This window comes from Danio rerio, chromosome 7, assembly GCF_052040795.2.
Source record: "Danio rerio strain M-AB ecotype USA chromosome 7, GRCz13ab, whole genome shotgun sequence".
NCBI lineage: Eukaryota > Metazoa > Chordata > Actinopteri > Cypriniformes > Danionidae > Danio > Danio rerio.
Window position 1 is genome coordinate 37,200,001 of NC_141027.1, and position 24,009 is coordinate 37,224,009.

At 35.1% G+C, this 24,009-nt stretch overlaps 2 protein-coding genes across 9 annotated transcripts in view; both read left to right on the forward strand.

Moving 5' to 3' along the window:
* The window catches only part of LOC147843130 (uncharacterized), a 553,038-nt gene that overhangs the window by 255,067 nt on the left and 273,962 nt on the right, over positions 1-24,009 (forward strand). The window lies entirely within an intron of this gene.
* sall1a (spalt-like transcription factor 1a) overlaps positions 865-24,009 on the forward strand; it is a 411,399-nt gene continuing 388,254 nt past the window's right edge. For all 8 annotated transcript variants that reach the window (XM_087259446.1, XM_087259442.1, XM_087259443.1 and 5 more), the window contains exons 1-2: positions 865-1,157; positions 1,957-2,078. The gene's annotated coding sequence lies outside the window, so the exon portion shown is untranslated. The remainder of the gene's footprint in view (positions 1,158-1,956; positions 2,079-24,009) is intronic.

The following is a 24,009-nucleotide window of genomic DNA, read 5'->3' on the forward strand; positions in this document are numbered from 1 at the left end:
GAACAAGACTTTATTTAATAGCTGGTTTAATTTTTCAATAAATGTTGTGCTGTTAACATATTTAATTTAGTGAGATTGCAATGGAGACTACAAAGAAGGTTGCATTTATTTAAAAAAAAAATTAAATCTTATGTCATTAATTTATTTATATGGTGAGATTTTCATATATTTTTTTAAATCAAGCAATTGCTCCAGGCTTCAGGATCACTTGATCCATTAGAAGTCATTATAATATATAGATTTGTAGCTCAAATAACATTTTGTAGCACTTCATTTTACACTCCATTACAGTTCCATTATGCAAATGCTATGCTTTTATTATAGCAATTACAATAACTGGGTTATAACTAGAGGTACTAACTAGGCACTAAGTGTACCTCTAAAGTAAATATTAGCAAACCTTATATTAAACAGGGTTGTGAGCCATGTTCTATTGTAAAATAAAGTGTATATTGAACATTTGCAATGAAAATGCATAGAACATAACATTCAGATGCATTTTTATTTGATTATCTGTGTGCACACATGTGTTTAAATGAATCATGCTAGGTGATTTAGTAAGGTTTTTGATTTTGCTGATATATGTGCCATTGTTTACTGCTGAAAAAAACTGTATGCACTGTGCTGGAGTTAAGGAACATGATCTGCTGTGGCTACATTCTTTAACCCAGGCACTTAATTCAACAGAACTGCACTGTTCAGGTTGCGACATGTAAAATGTTACTATTATTATTTTCTGATTTATTTATTTATTTCCTTGCTTTGTGTATTGTTTGGTATGTGAATATGTAATACTGCTTCCGACCTCCAGGGGCACTAGGTTGGTTTGCACCTGTATAAAAAGTCACTTACCATAGAGTAAGAAGGAGTGTTTGGTAGAGTGGCCACCACATGGATCACTTTCGCTACTGGCCTTCACCTTTAGTCCAGTGGTTGAAAACTTCAAGTTATCGCTCAATTAAGAACTATTTATATGTTGCTGTGCTGTTTTGTTGCTGTTTCTCACTGGAGAATCTAAGTTAACCAACTTCTCGGGAAGCATCAATCTCACTTAAACAGGGCAACTTGACTGCTGTCCTACAAACAACCACCTCTTTTCGAAGAAGTCAAAGGACATCATAAGGATTTGCATCGCTCTCAAGTGCTCTAAATAAATGGTCATTGACTTTTTCTTTTTTCAAAAAGGCTATTTAGTTTCTGACTTTAAAATGCCTTCATTTTTTGTTGTGATTTTTTTTTCTGTTTTTTTTTTTTATGAGAACACGTAGCTAAAATAAAAAGTGTACACTTGATTTAATTTGTTTTAAGAGAGTGCTTATTCAGTACAGCCAAAATTCTGTAGAACCCCCTTAGATGTGATACCAAATCAAGGAGAGGAGTTTCATTGCTTCATGCCATTTTTACTAAATTGTCTCATAATATCAAAACTATTTCATACAGTTTTCCCTTAAAAAAAATAGCGTACTATATTTAATGCATTATTTACTTTAATTTTGAGCTGTCTGTTTTAAACTAAACAAAAAGATTGACAATTAACATATTATATCATTTTGTCATTCCATCAAATTATTTTCCTGTATTTCTGCCATATTTAGATTTTTCTATGAAACTTGGCAGTAACACCTAAGAGCCGATCCTCCCAACCCAGGCTCATTCTGAAAACGTACCGCTTGTTGTAACCTGCTGTTGACTGATTGACTGACAGATCAACTGACCCACCCTCCTTCTTCCCTAAACATAATCAAAAGTGTTTTCAAGAGCATCGATTGACCTACCCACCCACTTCCAAAAAGCCAACCGACAGTTTTAAAATGCAATGCCGAAAAAGAAAAGCCCTCTCCTGATTTTTACCACATTTTCAGATTTTACCAGCATCTCTCCCTGTTATTTACTTGTTTATTAGTTTTTTGGCTTCTATTATTGTCTTACCTGCTTTCTGGAACTGTTCTTCAACAGATTCAAACCTGTGGTCGTGGTCAACTCCTCTCTGTGTCTCAATTCCATGACGTACATGGCGAGCTACTGAACAAACTGTCAACAGTGGGAAAGCCATCAATATGGAGATAAGTGGTCAGCTGGTAAGTGTAAAAAGGAACATCATCATACCACCCCGTATCATTCATTTTAAAGATAAATGCAGCCATACGTACTTCTGGCTGCATAATTTGCGATCTCCAGAAATGTATATAGGGTATGTCATTTTAGAATGAGCCTATGTTGGATCCTCCATAAATACATATTGCTGCCAAACCACCAGGTGACCAGTATCCTCAATGTGAAGGGAGAATTATGCTTTCATTTTATTTAGCTTCAAATTAATATAAAAACTGCTGCATTCCCCTTCTTTCCATTAAAAACATACACCATTGCCCTTTCTTTGCAACCTTCAAACAGTACATTTACATAACAGCATGTGACTATCAGACACACTCATAGTGATGAAGAGACACTGTTACCTAAACCGCTTCTGTACATGTGATTTGAACAGGAGTGAAAAAGTGCACTGTATCGGCTGTGTTTAAACAGACAAATGCACATAATACTATGTCATAATTTCTTTCTTGGAATGTTTTATTTTAAACAAATAATTTTGTCTTAAACACCCAGGCTTATTTTTGATACATACTCCTATATACATTTTTGGAGATCACAAAATACATCCCAGGAGGTACGTTTTTTTTTTTTTTTTTTTTTGCAGTTTTTGTTTTACTGAATCCACCAGAGGCCGCTTTGTACACTTTTTTTTTTTTGCAAGTGCCATTCGTGCCTGCTGTTCTCACATAAATTCTTCACAGGCCACTGTTGACTGACTGACCAACTGACAACCCACCCACCACCTTCCCTAAGCCCAACTGACAGTGTTTTCAAAAGCAATCCAGAAAAAGAAAAGATTCGCCTGATTTTTACCATGTTTATAGATCTTACCACATTCTCACAGTGTTTTTTACTTATTTTATTTTTAGCCTTTTGTTTTTGTTTTACCTGCTTTCTGTAACTGTTCTTGAACCCCATCGTCACGGTCAACTCCTCTCTGTTTTTTAAGTTTACCGACGCACGAGGCGAGCTACTGGGCAAACTGGTAACAGCAGAAAAGTCGTTCACACTAAGATAAGCAGTCAGCTGGTAGCATGAAAAGCAACAGAAGCTGTCTGCAGCGTCATACCACCGTATAGCATTTGTTTTAAAAACAAAACGATGCCATTCAGTGCATACAGTAACTCTGGCTTCATAATTTGCGCTCTCTAGAAATGTATATGGGGGCACGTTTTCACAATAAACCTGTGTTGCTTAAATGAGCATAAACGGTTAGGAAAGCAATCGAATACTTTGTCATTATAGATTTGTGCAGTCTTGTAGTGACACCTCTGTTGTTAATCAAAAAAAGAGAAATAATTAAATCCCTACTCTTCACTAAATAACTGGATTAATTTTCATCAGATTGTACATTTAATTTATACAGTGAAGAAAAGGGGAATGAGATTTGATAACTTGATTCAATTTCTGTATATTAGGCCAATAATTTCAGTAGGCTAAACTGGTTCATTTATTTTCAGCTTTTTTCTAATGTGAACAGGTTATGAAAATATCACATACTGTGGTAAAAAATAAAGAAGTTTCTGCTCTCTGTTTTTATTTGAGCTCCATGAAATGAGGCATTTACACCTAGGAACATTGAGTTGTGTTTACTGTCATTCTCAGGGACTGTTTTTTCTAGCATAACTCAGGGCTCACACTACAGGAGTTTTTAAATCTTAACCTATTATGAAATCTGGTTGCATAAGGATGTGACATAAGGAGAATCTTTTAAGATGTTGTTCTTTTATATCTCAAACAAGCTTACTGAGATTATTGTACCAGAGGGAGCAGCTCACATTATCTAATTGGGACGATGAAAAAGAATACTTGTTGTGAACAAAATGTTTATGTTTGGCCTAATGGTTTGAGAGTGACACAAAGGTTGCAGGTTTGAGACTCAGTACTGTCCAGAATCGAAGGTGGAGGGAGTGAATATACTGAAGGTCCCCTTTTTCCTGCTTTAAAGCGCTTTGTTTATAGAAAAAACAAAAGCAGAAAAATTAAATGTGTGTGGATGAGAGAATGGTTGTGGACATATGGTCTTTGTTGATAGCCTGGAGAACTGGAGGAAAGAGTTAAACTGCCAATTACACTATTTGGTAATGTGCTATCATTGTTATAGCATTAACAGCTGGCTAGTTCAAATTAAACTTGGTTAATTTTTACTTTTGCTAACCAGTACACTCCACAACCAACAGCATTCTCATCAGCTCTTCTCTTCTCTGGTTGTGGTATAATTTTGATAGCACATTTGCATTACATTTACCACATTTAAACTGAAGTTTAACATATGTGGGGTGCATGTTTCATGATTATTTCAAAATGTCCTTCAAAGTATCTCCTTGTAGACTTGTTGCTTATATAAAAAACATAATCTTATTTTTACCATGCTTTTAGATTTTACCATATTCTCACCCTGTTATTTACTTGTTTAATAATTTTTTTGTCTTCTGTTTTTGTTCCTGAACTGTGTTTCACTGGACTCAAACCCCTTTATTCTGTTCAGCCTCTCTCTCGCTCAAGTCGCCTACATACTGTACATGGCGAGCTAGCTAGACAAACTGGTAACAGTGGAACGCCGTCCACACGGAGGTAAGCTATTAGCTGGTAAGCACGAAAAAGAACAGCATCATACCAATCCGTATCGTTCGTTTTAAAGACGAAATGCAGCCATACGAACTTCTGGCTACATAATTCGCAATCTTCAAAAATGGATGTATATAGGTTTACAATTTCAGAATGAGCCTGTGTTGCATATGTTTTGTTATAAATGAAGAATTTACGTACAAAAGCCTCTAAATGACATCTGAAATTTTGAAAATTAGCATTTTTCCCCACAGAATTCTTCATTTAGGTTCAGTAATTCACTCATTTAATTGATTTTAAAGAACAATAACTGAGTATAAACAAAGGGGGCTGAGAAAAGTGCTCTATTTAAAATTAATTTTTATCAAATACAGTATATAGCCAAAAAAAATGAATACAGTAGGTCGGGTTGCACGATACTGGAATTCGGTACAAATCGATACAGAAATTTTAAAACATCCATTTCCCGCTAACATTTAAGCGCTATTAAGCATACTTTTAAATAGCGCTGATTTGCCATTGTGTTTACATGCTTAACAGAAATGACTGATTAGTTGTGAAGGTTATCAGTTCATCAAACTCACCGAAGTTTACTTTGTGTAACCACAGATACTGGGACACTGGAGCGTTTTAAAGCCGCTCGTATGTTAGCTTATAGACAAACCAGCTGATCGACATGACTATAAAACACGACAGTGTCCATGTATCTGTGATTACAGTCAGTAGACAGCAGTGAGTTCGGTGAACTGATGACCAATCACAGTCATTTCTGTTTAACACGTGAACACAATGGCAAATCAGCGGTGTTTAAGAATGCGATCAGTTGCGCTTAAATGTCAGTGGGAAATTGATGTTTTTAAAGCTTCAGTATTGATTGGAACCAAATTCTAATATTGTGACAACCCTAGTAAGTAGGTATCTTTAAGATATTTAATGTCATTTTTAAAATTGCTCAAACCAAAGACTGTGCTGATTTATTGCTCTTCTTTGTCCTATTTGTCATTGAGGACAAAGTTCTTTCTGTAAAGTGTTTATGACTTACCTGAACTGGGCTACAGCACAAGTCTGAGCCATCTCTCCTCTCTCTGCAATTGACTGGACTCTCTGAGAGACACATTTCCTGTTGGGGTTGTGTTTTGTGTTTCTGGGTCAGTGGCCTGGTTTTTTTTGGGGGGTGAGGGTCTTTTGTAGAGAACCAGAGGCCTAATACAATAGAGACTCTTCAGCAGCTGCCCTGTTCTCAGCCTGCCAAATGAAGTGACCAAACCCTGATGAACTTTTCCCTATTGTTCTTCAGCTCTGCCATCCTTTTTCCCCTTCACTGGATTGGCAAACTCAAATCATTAGCCTTTATTGGAAGTGATGTACGATTGGCTTTTGTTTGGCCAGTGCTGTTGTCATATCTTGTAATTCATTAGACACAGCAGAGTGAACAAACACAACTGGGACTGCACCGAATCAACCTTACATGCGTGTTGATTATGTAATGTTGAGAGTGCATGATGATGATGGTGGCGTACTGATTAGCGTTGATAAACGGCATCTGTTTAGCTCCTTCATTTCTTCTAAATAAGGTGTGTTTTTTCACATCGTTGGACAGGGACTTGTCTGTGCCAGAATGACATGGTTTATTTTGTGAGATGAAATGATTTTGGTGTTAAGTCACATGTTTTGTACTAGTCTGCTTTAGAATAAAAGTCTAATGCAACCTACAGGAAATAATTATATTTGAATCTGTGGTATACGGTACTTTGACATACTGTGGTGTAAACATATTTTGATCTGTGCGACGTGTGAAATGTTTAGCCTCAGAGAAGGAGAGAAGCTGGGAGATTGTTGCAGAAATAATGTTATCCTGACAGTATAAATCAGCTCCAAAGTAAGGTAAACATTTGTGTTGCTGTCACATTTAATAAAGTGCCCTGGCATTTCAAGCAGCTTTGAAGAGTAGTTCAGCGCAATAAATAATATATCTAGCCTTGGACTTCAAGACCTCGCATGGAAGCAAACAGTAAATATTAAGAGGAATTTTGTGTTTCGAGTGCCGGCTAGTCATCAGATTTAAAAACGAAACCTGCAAGGGTCGACTGTGTTTTCAGACATACGGCCCATTCTTCTCCATACTATAAAAAACGAAATTGCCTTGACAAAATACACAGTCTGTACTTCATACCATGTCAAAAAATGTGATCTAAGTTGGCATGGCAACAAATCTCCAGGGAAGGAAAAGGTCATAGTGGCTATAAATTCATTGCTTTGGTTAGAACGAGGTGGTTTCCTATTATCATCTCCATTCTGCAGTAGCTTTATTCTCTCTCTCTCTCTCTCTCTCTCTCTCTCTCTCTCTCTCTCTCTCTCTCTCTCTCTCTCTCTCTCTCTCTCTCTCTCTCTCTCTCTCTCTCTCTCTCTCTCTCTCTCGTGCTCTTATAAATGTGGTGATTCACTGCTCTGGAGCTAAACAAGCTGATGATTTTAATTTTCTGTTTTCAGAGTAATAAACATTGACATGAGAATGTGCCTCAGGCTCAGGCTCCTAATGAGAAAATGAAATTAGTTTTTCAGCTGACTGATCAGCAACATTTTACACGTAATAATCAAGCATTTATTTGAGTGAGTGTGGGATCTTTTCTGTTTAGAATGCTTGCATGTAGTCTGCAGGGGCGGACTTAGGGATTTGGGGGCCAGTAGAAATTCCAGGTAAGGGGCCCTAGCATAAGCTACATTTCCATCCACCTTTTTTTATGCGCAATTTGTATATGGTTCATGGAAATGCCAAGATGTGCATAAATTTTAAAAATGTGCATATACATCATATATAATAACATCATATAATAAGATCATATAATCATAAAAATATGTGTGAATGGATAAACCAGCAGGCTGAGCACACTGTAAAACATCTGAAATGCTGTTTTGGTCATTCTAAAACGCCTTAACCGTTTCAGTATTATTGTTATTATATTATTAATTACATCCAGAACTGTGAAGAGTGTCTGTGCTCTGCGTCTCACGTCTTCAGATGCCGCCATGTATTTATTGCATGTCGGCATTGTCTTCTGAGCTGCAAGTCATTTATTAAATAAAGAAAATATTCTCGCAGCTTCTCCTACCGCAGCAAATTCCATTTTTACTGTTAATATTTGGCACTAGTTAATCAGATTTTTGTTCTTTTTAAGTGATCGGATGTAAATGCTGTTTTATTCGCACATCTTTAAGGCAATAATCCAGTTTTGCACATAAATTTAATTAACATTTTTGATGTTTGAAACTAAAAACACTCTGTAGATATTTGTTTTCTCTCTAGTTTCAGGTTTGCTAGTTTTTTTTTTTTTTTTTTGTATATAAACTACATGTTAAAAAAAAACATTTTTAGTGGAACTTTCTTAATTTAAAACCTAAATACAATATATTTGCAAATTAAAAGCAAGCTTACAAATTATACAGTTATTATTAGCCATATTATATATATATATATATATATATATATATATATATATATATATATATATATATATATATATATATATATATATATATATATATATATATATATATATAGATAGATATATATATATAGATAGATATCTCAACCATATAACCATATAACCATGTATATCTACCATATAATTAGCCATACTTGTGATAAGATTTTAATATTTGCATGTGCAGTACGGAAGAAACGTTCCACTACTCATGGGGCCCTCTGGTTTAAAAAAAATAAGTAATAATGTTAAAATCTTAATGGTTATAGACAAATTTTACAACATTTGATGGAAATAAATATAAAATAGCTTTAGGATGACTAGAATAGGAATTGTTTTGGCATTGGCATTGGTTAGGGCCCCCAATTTTCCTGGTGCCCTACTCAGTTACTTAACAACTCATTCATTTCAATTATTTTATTTTCGGGTTAGTCCCTTAAATAATCGGGTCACCACAGCAAAATGAACCGCCAACTTATCCAGCATGTTTCATGCAGCCAATTTCCTTCAAGTTGATACCCATCACTGAGAAAAATCCATACACACTCATTTACTTTGGACAATTTAGCTTACCCAATTCACCTATATTTATTTGTATATATCACCTTCAGTATGTTGTTAGACTTGTGGGGGAAACCAGAGCACATGCAAACTCCATACAGAAACGCCAACTGACCCAGCCGAGGCTCAAACCAGGGACCTTCTTGCTGTGAGGGGACCATGCTACCCGCTGTGCCACCTTGATGTCATTTTCTTTGTTTTTTTTCTAGGAAAAATAAGGGAGAAAACAAACTATAACCTGACATTTTTGTGCAGGGGCATTGCGTTTTTGTAACATCCATCATTATTCATTGCACGGCCGACTCCTCTGAGCGCATAAATCTGTGTTTTTGATTTTGTTCCCTCATGTTGAAGGTTGCAAACTAACATTGTCGTTTCTATAATTTATCTCTCTTGTAGTTTCGAGGTAAAAGAGGTGGCCCAATTACCTTTCTGACACAACATTTATTCCATTTACAAACTGTCTGACCTCACATCTCAATGAATAATGCACTGCAGGTGTGTATTTGCTGTGGTGGCACAGGTCTTGAGTCATACACCAATGTCTCAATTGCTTACAGATGCGCAATGGCTGATGCAAGAAGCGGTCAATAAGAGAGGCCCTCGTTGCCCCTTGCTGCCCCGGTGTGTGTATATTACGCTTGTGTTTTCTAAGACCATTTTATTTGAGAAATTGTTCAGGAACCGCATGCCCCAGAGAATCGCCATTTTCAAAAGATCTGCTAACAGGAAGCATTAATTGGCCTAGGGTGAAACTGCGAGAGGCTTCTTCTGTAGTGAACTGCGGGTAAAAAATGTACTCGCCAGACGACTGTCCGCATAAGTCTAAACTTTACTCATTCATGTACTTGGGTCCAGACCTGAGCGAGCCAAGTCTCTCTATCATTCCGTCCATATTGAGCTGTCTACCTTTGAACTGAACATGCTTTATTAGTTTTATTCCTGCTGTTGGCAGCCAGTGTTGGGGAATCACATTCATTAGTGTCAGTTTCATTGCCCGCTGAGTTCAAAGCATTTATCTGATGAGAGAGAGCTGGCGCGGTTACACTGAGAAAGCCACAGCACCTCTCCCCTGCTACCACTTTACATCTGTCACTCAGCTGATGCAAAACACAAAAACACCAACTTGTTTATTGGCATTGTTGTGTTCGCTTTTCTCTGTAGTGCTCCTCAGAGAAGCACCTGCTGTGATCATTTTTGTTTGATATGAACTTGTAACAAGTTTTCTTGCCCTTGAGGATTTTAATTAGCAAACGTGAATAAACAAGCAGAGCTGCATCATGCCCTTGTGGTCAGTTAAACTAATCAAACACACACACACACACACGCATACTGTATGTACATATACATTTTAGACCAACACTTCTATGTTTTCTAAAGTTTTTGATAAGTGTTTTCGATTTTTTTATTTTTTTTTTTCGGATTGCATTACGAATTCTTGATCTCTGTTTCGACAACTTCTGATGACTTTTATAGACATTTTTTATTGTTTTTGAACTAATATATTGATTAGGTTAGCCATGTGGTACAAAAACTAGACAGTAGCTAGGTTTCCATCCCCCTATTTTTATGCGCATTTTGGATATGAGTTTAAAAAATCGGTTGATAGAAACACCAAGATGCACATATGTTTTGTAAATGTGTGTAAATCCTGTGCACAGTAGAATAAACTTTTTATTTGATAAGAAAAGATGTGCATAAACTGCGATGGAAACACTTTTTCTGAGCAAATTCCAGTATGCGCATTAAAAAAAGGTCATGTGATTTTGTTTTAAGAGTTCATGTGATGATGAAAATGTGTGTGAATGGACAATCCAGCAGGGTGAGCAGACTGTAAAACATCTAAAATGTTGTTTTGTTCATTCTAAAAAGACTGAATCGTTTCAGTATTTGTGTTATTATATTACTAATTACCTCCAGAATCAAGAGTCTGCGCGCCGCGTCTGACGCCTTCAAACACCACCACCTGCTCATTGCATGTCTGCATTTGTCTTCTGAGGTGCAGGTAATTTATTAAATAAAGTAAAGATTGACGCAGCTTCTCCTACCGCAGCAAATACAGTTTTTACTGTTGATATTTGGCACCAGTTAATCAGGAAGTGATTATTTTTTATCTTTGGCTCGTTGGATAGAAAGCTGCTTTATTCGCACGTCTTTTATGTCTTTAATCCAGTTTTGCGCATAAATTAAATTAGCATCTTTGGATGAAACATTGCTAGTGAGCATGAAAGTCTTATAATGCAATTTGTAAATAAACAGAAAAGACCCTAAAGTCATAAATTGCTGTCAATATTATCTGTTAATAATAATAAAAAATTAACAACACTTGACTTAAATCGGGTAGTGAATGTTTTAAAAGTCTTTTTATGACAACTTGACAATCAAATACATCACAACCTGTCTTTGTCTGTCATGACAACTTGACATTACTAAGCCAACATAACTTCATTGTGTCATAAATCTGTCATAAACATGATTGTCCTGAAGCCATTATAATAGTGAAAGTTTTTATGCTTGCTTTTTTCAGTGGAATTTGACATTAAAAGTGTCAGCACTCTGTCAAAACAAAATTATAACAGTGTCATTACTATTTAATGACATTTACTGACATTTTAATGACAAATTAAATTTTTACCACGATAGCTGAGGTCGAGAAAAATATTAAGTGCACTGTTATAATGGCTTACCTCATAACAATCATGTTCATGACAGGTTTATGAAAAGTTATGTTGTACTGGCAATGTCAGAATGTCATGACAAAGACGAGTTGTGATGTATTTAAATATAGATTTTTCATAATAAAGACATTTCAAACAATGTCAACTTTGCATTTAAAATTACATAACTTAATGACACGTTAATGTTGTTATAAGCATACATAAAAACTCATTCATATTCATGATGTCAGAATAAACAGCAAAAGTCAGTCCAAGGCACTTGAAAAATGTGGAAAAATGATTAAAAAGATTAAAAAAAAAAACATTTTAATATTTTTTCCACATTTATCAAGTGCATTGGACTGACTTTTGCTTTTTATTCGGATGAATCCCTTACCCAAATCCCCTTACCCTTACCGACACATTAATTAAACTACCTCTGAGCACTTTTTGTTTGATTTTGCTACATGCAAGACTTCCCCTTCATGTAGTGTCTAAGTGAAGGTCAATTTACACTTACTAAATATAGAAACATGCATGATAAATACATTTTTTTACTCTGAGTGTGTGGATGATAATCATGATCATAAATTAATGTATGACTCTATCTTGATTACAATCATAAATCAAAACTTTACTTGCAAGATCATCTAACTGTGTGGTGTAAATGTTGATGTCAAAATTACTTTCTCAAAATGAATGGGGGGGGGGGGGATGACACATTTATAAGTAAGTCATTGTTACCACCTACCAAATGTAATAAGACTTAACAAGGTACCACAATGTTAAATCTAGTACATCCCAAACATACTATTTAAAAAAATATCTCCTCCAGTCTGTACAATGAATGACTTACTAATTAAATAAGTTACTTTTCTCCACCTACTGATGTAATGATGTAACTTGCAGAAAGCTGATATTTCTGTTTCTGTCACATGAATCATTCAGCGCTATGATTCATTCAGGTACTAAATAGCTTTAGCTCAGAGAAGTACCTGATTTTGCCTTGGCTACATTTGGAACTATTTTTATTGGCAGAGCAAAATTACACAAAGTAATGTATATAATATGTTTAAAATGTTATGCAGTTTTTGTTTATTTAGCTGTTGTGTCTTTATAGTGCAAAACAGTCATGCTTCCATGATGTTCCTGAATTAAAACATGTCCTCAAGGAAATATCTACTGTCCACTGAAGTGCAACACCCCAGACTGATCTACTGATTATCAAGAGTTTATAAACAGCCTAGGGGTTATGGTGAATTATGTCAAATCATGATGAAATACGTCTGTTTGCCGTGTACTCTGAGGCTGATGTTAGACAGAGCATCCATTATTGTCAAGTGCTTTATACAATTTACTTTTTGAGTTTGGAGCTCACGTAGATAAAACAAACTACATCCACGTAGATTTACTCTCAGGCTGTTCTTTCTTTGAAAGCCAGAAGTCAAATATTTAGCCTGCACCTGAGTTTCAAGCTTTCACACTCACTGAAGCGTGGCAAAAAATAGTCAGGAAATATGCAAGAGTTCCAGAAAGCCATCTAAACAAATGAGGCATGAAAGAATTTGAAGACTTTCTCAGACATTGGTAGGAGTGCGCATGAATTTCATTTGTCAGTTTTGAGTGCTTCTTGCAAATCTGCACACACACACACACACACACACACACACGAACACACACACACACACACACACAAATACATTTTCCTGAAGAGTTATGTGTGTGGGTTTCCAGTAAATATATTTTAGCATCCGTAAAAAAGACACATTTATTTGAGAAGCTAATATAGAAATTGGTATATTAGTTATATTATTATTTGTATTGATAATAATCAGACATTTAAATATGCGTTCCAGTCCTCTTAATTTACTTATGAATTGACAAGTCGCAAAACACAAGATGCAGAAGATGCTAGCATATTTTTTTAAAAGATAAATTACAAGAAAATATCTCATGGTTGGGTGACATGGTGGCTCAGTGGTTAGCACTGTCACCTCACAGCAAGAAGGTCGATGGTTAGAGCCCGGCTGGGTCAGTTGGCATTTCTGTGTATGTGTGTGAATAAGTGTATATGGATGTTGTACTGTGTTGCAGCTGGAAAGCCATCCGCTGTGTAAAACTTATGCTGGATAAGTTGCTGGTTCATTCCGCTGTAGTGACCCCTGATGAATAAAGGGACTAAGCAGAAGGAAAATGAATGAATGAATTAATGAATAACAGGGTTTTTAAAGGGATAGTTCACCAAAAATGAATGTCATAATTGACTCACCCTTGACTTGATCCAAACTCCATTGAGTTTTGTTAAACAAAACAAAATAAATTAATTAAAGAATGTTGGAAATCTGTAACCATTGATGTCCATAGTAGGAAAAAGAAATAATATGGAAGTCAATGATCACAGGTTTCCAACATTCTTTAAAATATTTTCTCTTGTGTTCAACAGAAAAAAAGGAGGGGGAGTAAATGATGATAACATTTTCATTTTAGACGAACTGTCCCTTTAAATCTGCTCATAGAAAATGCAAAATATTTATATCAGGTGTGTTTTGCTTTTTTTATGTTTTTATTTTTATTTTAGAATCATATATGAAGCCCATTTAAAATCTTTAAAACATTTTAATTGTGATAAAGGGCGGCACAGTGGCTCAGTGGTTAGAACTGTCGTCTCACAGCAAGGTTACTGGTTCGAATCCCAACTGGGCCTGTTGGCAGTTCTGTGTGAAGTTTGTATGTTCTCCTCATGTTCACGTGGGTTTCCCCCACAATTCAGAATTAAATAAACTAAATTGGCCAGACTGTATGCAATAGTGCATCTGCTGTGTAATTTCTGGTGTAGTAATATGTGCTGGAATAGTTGGTGGTTCCTTCTGTTGTGTCAATCCCTTAAGGAAAATTAATGGAAGAATAATATATTGTACAATAATACAATAATATTGTGATAAAAGTTAATGTTTTAAAGGTATATTTAAAATGTTTTTTTTCAAATAAAAAAAAAATAAAAAAGCCTGGCAATCTTACTGCTCAAAAGAGTACTGTAATTAATTTTTTATTTCACCAATCTCTTTGTCTAACTCCCTCAGCGAGACACGCTGGTTTGCCCATTTCAACCAAAGTGTACAAAATGATTGATACTGTATGAATATTATGTAGGGGCTTCAGTAAAAAAAATACAAATAAATAATAATAATAACTTTTAAAAAATCAGTAAGTTTTTTTCTTTTCTTTTGGCATCCTTAAAGATGATACATTTATCTGAGATGCAAAATTATTCAAGGAAATAAGACTGCAAGAACAAGAGTTTGTTGTTTTATTTTATTTTGCTTTTGTAAATTTCTCTTTCTCTTTCTATTTTGTCTTTGTCTTTTTTTCTTTTCTTACCCTACATTTTCCCAGTGCATTTTATAGCTTTTTTTTTTTTTTTTTTTTTTTTTTGATTCGATGAGATTTTATCAACATTATGTGACAGCTTTCTGTAGCAGAAATAATAACTCACCTCTCCCATCTCACAGCAACCTCATTAAGCTCTGGTTAGACGGATGTGACAAATTCAACACCATGTGCAAAAATCACCTCAGGCTGTATAATACTGTCAGGTATGCTGACCTAAAGCCCAATTACAGACCTGTGATGTGGTAGTCTGGACTCACAGCTCTGACCCTGAACCTTACAGTGCGCTGGTCTACATAATCTCCAACCATCTGCTTTTGGGAATTCAGATCCTAAAAAATTCCAAGAGAGATGCTGCTCTTCCAGTGACAGGTGCAGTGTGATGGCCGAATTCACAGGGTAAACGACAAAATTGCAAAACTATTCAATTGAACTAAAGCAAATTGTTCAGTGGAGCGTGCCTGGCTCTCGAAACAACACTGCTTGAAGACCAGGAGACTTATTTATAAATGTGGCATATGCACAAAACGGGTGGAAATGTGTTTACACCACTTCCCATGCAAAAGATGTGCTCTATAAAAATACATATATAAATAAATAAACTTTATGGGAGTATGTGTGCAGTTGTAAATAAACATATTTATTTTTAAATATTGACTTAATTTAACCACTTTAAATCAACATTTGAGCCATAATCATTAATAAATAAATTAAAATGTATTTTGGTGTACATTCACTTCTAGGAAGCAAATTTTATATTTATATATATATATATATATATATATATATATATATATATATATATATATATATATATATATATATATATATATATATATATATATATATTTATATATATATATATTTATATATATATAAACAAACAAACAAACAAAATAATTAATGTGCGTTCTTCATTTTGACAAAGCCTAATCCCTTCAATACTGATGACTTCAAAACAATATTCATACAACATCAGTTTCAATCAACTGAAATGATACAAAAATCTAAAATATGTTTAACATCAGCAGAAATCCCCTACAGCTGAAAATGTCAAATAAAAAAGCAGTACAATAATATAAAAGTCACACAGACATTCTTATATTTTGCTATAATATTGATTTATTTATCAAATACACATCGACATTCAAGAAAAACACACAATACATAATACATTATTTAATACATTGCTAAACAAAACTTGTAAAGCTTTTTAAAACTTTAAAAGACCCAGATGACCAGAATCCATATTTTTTTAGGGCATTAAAAACGCTCAAATTGAGGACTTGAAATTTTCAAATTATATTAATACCAAAGAGTGATGTGGATAAAAAAAGCCCTATAATCATATATATATGATTATGATCTGTGATGACAACGTCATTTTCTATAATAATTTACCTTTACTAATTTAACTTAATTTTTAAAGTAATTTAAATTGCTTGAATTTCTTTTTGTTTTTAAATAACTACTAATAGTTTAAAGTGCAGGAAATGTAAGAAAGCGCTGAATTAGATGTCATAAATATTGTATGAGTTAGGATTAAGTTCAGGGATAAAAGTTATTACTCAGATTGTTCATTCATTGCTTTTCCTTCAGCTTAGTCTCTTTATTCTTCAGGGGTCGCCACAGTGAAATGAACAACCAACTTATCCAGCAAAGGTTTTACGCAGCGGATGCCCTTTCAGCTGCAACCCAGTACTGGGAAACACCCATACACTAATGCATACACACGCATACACTACGGCCACTTTAGTTTATTCAATTCACCTTTAGTGCAAGTCTTTGGACAGTGGGGTATACCGAGCACCCAGGGGAAACCCACACAAACACAGGAAGAACATGCAAACTCCACACAGAACTGCCAACTGACCCACCTGGGACTCAAACCTGCAATCTTTTTTTCTGTGAGGCGATTGTGCTAACCACTAAGCCACCGTGCTGCCCTACTCAGTTTATATAATGACAATTATGAGTACATGTATGTGAAAAACTGGGCCGTAAAATACCTGTTTACCTGATAGGAAAAATAGACTTAATTATCATTAAACAGAATCACCTTAGTAACCCACCAGACTCCCCAAATAAGACTAATTGACATGTTTTATTTGAAATCAACTTCACATATTCTCACATACCTGGCACAGAAGACTCTGAACCTCTATGAGGTCTTCGCTAATTATGCAATTAATAGGCAAACAGATACCTAAGCAAACGACTCAATACTCTAATGAGAACACTGTTAAACACTGGAATTTGGTGGGAAAAAAATAGCACTCTTTGACTGTTGGAACTATTTCAGAACTTTTAGAATGGCAAACATAGAAACACACATGTATATTGTATATATACAATCTGCTCTATCTACAAATTAGATAAAAACAGTCATTTCTACAACAGTAAACAGACATTGTCCTTACCAGTAAATTACATTTAAGAGACAGGGTAACAAAAATCAGTTCTGGCAGTTTTCCAGTTGTAACATTACCAGTAAATTACCATTATGATGCTACTATGTGTGAACAAAGAACAGCTCTACTGCAGTATAAAACCAGAATGTAAAGTCTGCTTTGAGACAATTATAAAGCTCTGATGGAGCTGTTTACAGTTAACTCTGCTGTTTAAAACAGTTTTGCTGTGTAAACATGTGTTAGATGGATGTTTATACTGCTCATGTAACTAATGTCTTTCTCTTGTTTTAGGCAGTGCAGTGTTAAAGGTCATTTCTGATCGCTTACAGCTCAGAGTTTAGATGTACTTTTTTACTAATTCATTCATTTATTGTTTATGTTTTGTTTTTATAAAAAGTGGCCAAACTTGTGCTCTTTGGGAGTCCATAGATCTAAGAAAATAATATCAAAATGTAATTTTTTGTGTATATTTGCTCATGATAATTGCATGTTCGCTGTAGAATGCTAAATATTTGTAATAGGTTAGCTTTAAAAGGACAAAATAAAATTATGCACTCTTCTTTGCATGATAGCTCTTCCACTTTTTTTTGTAGTACAGTATGTATGTACATGTATGTATGTGTATGTATGTACGTTATTAATTGATATAACTATCAATGAATAGCATACATACTGTACAATACATCGTAAAACCCAACAGTCACCTTTATCAAATGAAATGAGTGTAGTTGACTCAAAATTGACTGAACGTTTATTCTGCTCATTTGACAATAATTTTAAGCTCAGCGTTGAAGGTAAGTTAAATAAATACCTCATTACTTTAACTTAAATGGAATAAGTTCACAGTACTCATATAGATTTGTTTTTTTAACTCAAATGGTTTGTAGCAATCAATTTGAAATCAGAGTTGCCTTAACTTATTTGGTTTTACAGTACTCAATTGGCTCATTTATTGGGTTTTTCTGTGCTCAAATTGCTTGGTTTACTCAAATGGATTAAGTTCACATTACTTATTAGGATTAGTTTTTGAACTTAAATGGTTTGTTGCAATCAGTTTCTTCAAATGGTTTGAGTTACCTTAACATGTAACATATAGGGTCTGCCAATGATTCATGTTTTTCTTTAAACTTCCTATCAAGTTAAATAGTTTAACTCACAGAGTATATCTAATATGTTTTTTTAAATTTCTGATTATTTTAATTTGCTTGTGGCTATTTTAAAAGCTATACTATTTATAAACATTAAATCAATATTAACAATTATCGGCAAAACAAACAAACAAAAAAACTTTTGCCAATCCCAAAAACCCAGAAAGTATGCCAAAAGTTTCTCAAGGACCTATTAATGCAGGTATAGTTTGTTCTGGGTTTTGAAGATAGAGAATACTATTATCTGTGCAAAGAGACATATGATTATTGATTATATTGTTAGGGAAAATCAAGTGGTTATTTTTAAATGCAAGGGTGAGGGGCTCAATTACAATTTAAAAAAGCAAAGGTGAAAGAGGGCAACCCTGACCTGTGCCTCTGTGTAATTGTAACTGAGACAATCTGTTCAAATTGGTAAGGACCGAAGCCCTAGGAGGAGCGTATATCATCCTCACCTAAGAGGTGAATGTGTCACCCATATTAAAATCTTTAATCACAGCTAAGATATAGTCCCATTCAATTTGTTCAAACGCTTTTACCGTATCCAAGGCAAGGCTAGCAAGGATATGTTTATAAATCACCAGACATTAAAGAAAGAAAAGCGACCAGTAACACCAGATTGGTCAGGGTGAATAATTTTTCCAATACAATTTTTTATTTATTTATTAGTAAGCATTTCTTTTTTTTTAGATATAAAATGGGTAATGCATTTTCCTAGAACACCCAATCTGGGGACTTTTTAGCTGTAAAGCCTGTACAATATAAATCAAAACAGCGTTTCTAGGTCCATAGGGCTACACACACACACACAAACGCACACGCACACGCACACGCACACACACACACACACACACACACACAATAAAGTGGGCTACAAACTCAAATATTTTTTATATATTAAGCAAAAATGTTCTGAGTAGTAGCACAAAATAACTGATAAAAAGAACATAGAACATGTGAACTGACTACATTTGTGCGTGTGCACGACTGTATATAATGTTAAATACGTATATCAGAAAATTAATTAATTTTCCAATAGTATCTGGCTGCAGACTTGCATATGCAAGCTAAGACACGCAGTCTCAGACATGTAGTCACATGCACGTAATAGAGCTAGACACGTCATTGTAAATGGAAGGGTTAGGGGAGGGGTTAGGTGTACACATTAAAAGCATGCTGCCTCAGCTTGCATGTGCACCCTGTCTGCAAAAAAGTCTGTGAACTTTTTTAGTCAAATGTATATTTTTTAAATACTGATTATCATATTATGAAGCTATATGATGAAGACGTCATAGCTGAAAATATCAGTTAATTTAATTGTTTTTTAGTATTATGAGGAAACAAACTTTATGGATGTGACACTTCTGAATTAAAAGCAGAAGAGAGTCTGTGAGAAATCAACAATCAAACCATCAAAGCACTTTTGCTGACACACAGAATTACTTGCACTGCAAGTTTTGCCATTATGAAACCTTCTAAAATGGTTCTGACTTTTATGATGGTGCTAAAGTAGCTTTCTAGTTTTAAGGATGACATTTGCAATGAATTGCCCGGCTGTTTTTCTCCAACTGGGTTGCTACCTCCAACTGAAATGTATTATTATTATTATTTTTTAATGAATTAAATGAGATAACTAATCATAACCATTGATGGTAATCTAGCATTGTGTATATTTGAAGAAAACTTGCAGATTGAAATTAAAATAAACCATGCAGTGACAGGCACTAGAGTAGTCCACATGCAATATACCTCAAACCTTGTAATGCATTGTAATTTCATTGTTCTTGGCAAATCTTTGAACCTTTTAATTGAACTGAATTATTAATTTTTACTTATCTTAGTTATCTATTTAAAAAATACACCACAACGAAGAGCAAATATTAATATATCCTGTATTCTGGAGCTGGGGCAGCACGGTAATGCAGTGGGTAGCACAATTGGCTCACAGCAAGAAGGTCACTGGTTCAAGTCCCAGTTTACTTGTTCTTCCCGTGTTCATGTGGATTTCCTCCGGGTGCTCCCGTTTCCCCCACAGTCCAAAGGCATGTGGTATAGGTGAACTGAATAAACTAATTTGGCTATAGTGTGTGTGAATGTAAGAGTGTCTTTCCCATTGTTGGGATATATGAGTTCAATGCTAATATCAGGGGTCAAAAAGTAAAATGTGTGGAGAACTACAAATATTTGGGTACCATTATTGACCGATCTTTAAACTTCGAGGCAAACTGTGATGCTGTGTGCAATTAGGGGCATCAGCTCCTATATTGTCTCAGGAAATGTTTCCACATTGGCCCCAATATGCTTACTCTTTTCTATCGTACTTTTATTGAGTCTATACTATCCTTCGCTCTGGTGGCATGATTTGGAGGTCTGTCTCTCAAAAACAGGAATAGACTGATCCAGGTTATCAGGTGGTTTAGCAGGTTGATTGTTGAATCACAGCTGAGTATTGAATCCTTGTATATTAGGCAGCTTTTACGGATTGCCCAGAACATTAGTAGCTGTAGCTCTCATCCTCTGTCTGAGGAGTTTTTTCTGCTCCCTTCGGGTCGAAGGTTTCAGATGCTTTTTAGTAGGACAAAACGGTTCAGAAATAGCTTTGTTCATCTATTGTCGCTCTGAATACATTTTAATCTTTTATAAGGTATATGTGGGTATGTATATGTGTGATTTAATTGTTTGTATCAAATGCCAAACTTAGACAACTCAACTCATGCATCATTCTATTGAACACAAATCAGAATTATTACAGTTTTGTGAAATTGAAAAGAAAGATTCAGTAGGGGATTATGATTTTCTATCCTCAGACTTTTACTCTAACACACAGAAGCACAGAGTGCGCTGAACATGATGTAGTGCAAAGCACAAAATGAATATTTTTATATCAACTGCAATTGGTTTTTACCTAAATGACTGCTCCCCTCAGTGCCAGGTGCACATGCTTTATGTGCAGTTTTACATTATTGCATTCTGTTATTTATTTATCTGCACCAAATTGAATTTTCCATCTGGCTCAAGCTATAAAGCCGTCTTTGTTTGCCGTTAGATCATTACTCATGATTTTACCTTCTTTTTCCTCTCAGGGGACGTCAGGGCCGCTTTATCCAGAGGAGAGAAATGCACTGTGAAACATTGCCCCGTTTCCACAGCGTTAGGGTTATTTCATCCTGCTGTTGCTATGCAACAATGTGAAATGTTGGCACAACATGATTTAGATCTCGCACAACAATAAAATCCTGTGCATAGCAGCGAACGAAACCTCTCTACCTCCACACCTTTAATGTTACCAGCTGTAGGCGAATACAATATAAAACACTTTTATTATGGATTTTCTGTCTCAAGTACACCGTGGTCTGTTTCTCATTCAAAAAGCTATTTTTTCTCCCTTTATAATCTTACATTAATGCCTGACAGCTGTCTGTATAGAGTTAATATGGCATACTGATATATATTTGCATGGGACAACAAAAAGAACGTTGGCTGTGACTCAACTTCCTGGTAACTGTGCACACATGTATTTTGCACTAACTGCAAAAAAGAGCATTCAAATAACGCTTTAATCAGACCTGCCGTTGATATGTCCAAGATAGCAGCCGAGAACAGGTGTTATTTGGCTGATAAGATCTTTCTTATGTTAAAACTGAGCTGATAAGGTGCAGTGTGGCATGAAATAGACATAGTTTGAATGTGAGGTTAATGTTTTTGGGCCGTATGTTTGAAAAAGATAAAACTCAATTACTGAAGCTTTTATTCACAGATAAGAATTTGCTTAGCCCTTTATGACTTACTGTATGTAGAGAGACGATTAAAAGAAGGATGGCACAACTGAAGTGTAAGCTAATGTGTTAAAAAAACAGCTTCTTTCAGTTCCAATTCAACTCATAAACTTACAAATGAAAAAAAAGTTATTCACATTCACACAGCAGATGAATGTATTGGTCATCTCGGTTCATTTTAAAAACCACGAGCTGTAATCTTAAAGGAACACTCCCCTAGAGTTAAAACACTTGATTTTGACCATTTTTGAATCCATATAGCTGATCTCCCAGTCTGGTGGGAGCACTTTTAGCTTAGCTTAGCATAAATCATTAAATCAGATTAGACTAGTATCACCTCACTCAATTTTTTAAAATTATTTTTTAATGTTCAGGAGATTAAGAAGAGTCAAGCTTTAAAGGTATTTTCACGCCTGCTTTATTTAGTTCAGTTGAATTGCACTAGATTTCTTTTTCCCTCTTGTTGTGGTTCGTTTGGGCAGGCATGAATGTAGCAATCGCACTCGAGTTCGCACTAAAAGCGTACCAAAAAAGCATAACAAGACCTTCTTGAAGAGGTGGTCTCAATACACTTTCAACTGAACCCTGGAGAGGTTTGTTTGTGGTGAAAGCATGATCCGAACAACCGCAAAAACTATTGCGCCTTTTTTGACTGATCTAGTTGCCGTAGTCTGATGTGCTGTGCATTATGGGATGTGGAGGAAAAATATTTGTTGACATTGCTTTACCAACAGTTCTAAACAGAGAGAGAGAGAGGGAAAACATTACCTGATGGATTGTTGGTAATATTTCCGGAAGATGACCATGTCGCAATTTAGCAAAATTAATTCACGTCTCCTCCTGAAGTGACTTGCGATGCGCCTTCGCCATTTGCAATGCATTAAAACATTGTTTTCCAGTCACAGCCACACTTAATTCTCAAAATGTATAGTTTGTCTAAAGTGATGTAAACAAACTATACAGTATACTAGGACCAGGGATACAATCAGCCAGCGCAGTCGTCCCTCCATAGTCAAATGTGACATTTTGTGCCTGCTGGTTTGTTTACTTGTTGAAGTTCCATTGGCATTTCCCACATGTTAATTCTGACCAACCGAAAAGCCGTTTAGGAAATACATTCCATAACATCTGACCAATGAGTGGTGTGGATTTTGTCACATGACTGCATTTTTGTTCTTTTCAACTGGTTTGGACCAAAGCAATCAGTGTGATGTAAAAAGGACCCCAAAACGGCAGAAAAATACTACAATGTATCATGGGTTGTCTTTGGTCTAGACCAAATGAACCAAGTCACAGATGTGAAAGCACCCTAAATAAGAACATTATCAAAACTGTATTCTGAATTTTTTGAGTGAGGTGCTAATGACACAGCATTTATTACTTCTTGATTTAGTTGCTAATTTGAAAGAATTCATAGGATCTCATTCGTACAATTTAGTACGATTTGATTATCCCCAATGATGTTTGGTTTTATGGGTGGGGTTGGATGCCACGTCTCCTTTTTAAAATTGTACATTTTCGTTCAACTGAACTCAGTGAATACACTATGCGCAACAAATTCACACATATTAGCCACTAAACTGACAAATTGTAAAATAGCTATGTTTCCTAACAAAATCAGGCTTTCTAATCAAGTTTCCAAAAAAAAAAAATGGGAGTGTTACTTTAAATGACTTTGAAAACAGCCTGTCATTTCACTCAACATAACCATAATTCAGTGATAAAGCTTACCGTAAAATGAATACGACAGAAAATATTGCTTGCTGGTAATCCTGCTGTATCTATTTAACCTCTACCGTGGCGAGCTAACATTGTGGCTATATTAAGCAATAAGAATTATGGCATATTAAATACAATCAGTGTATTCTACATGGGTTGTAAAGAGAGAGTTGTGTGTGTGTGTGCGTGCGTGTGCGCGTGTGTGT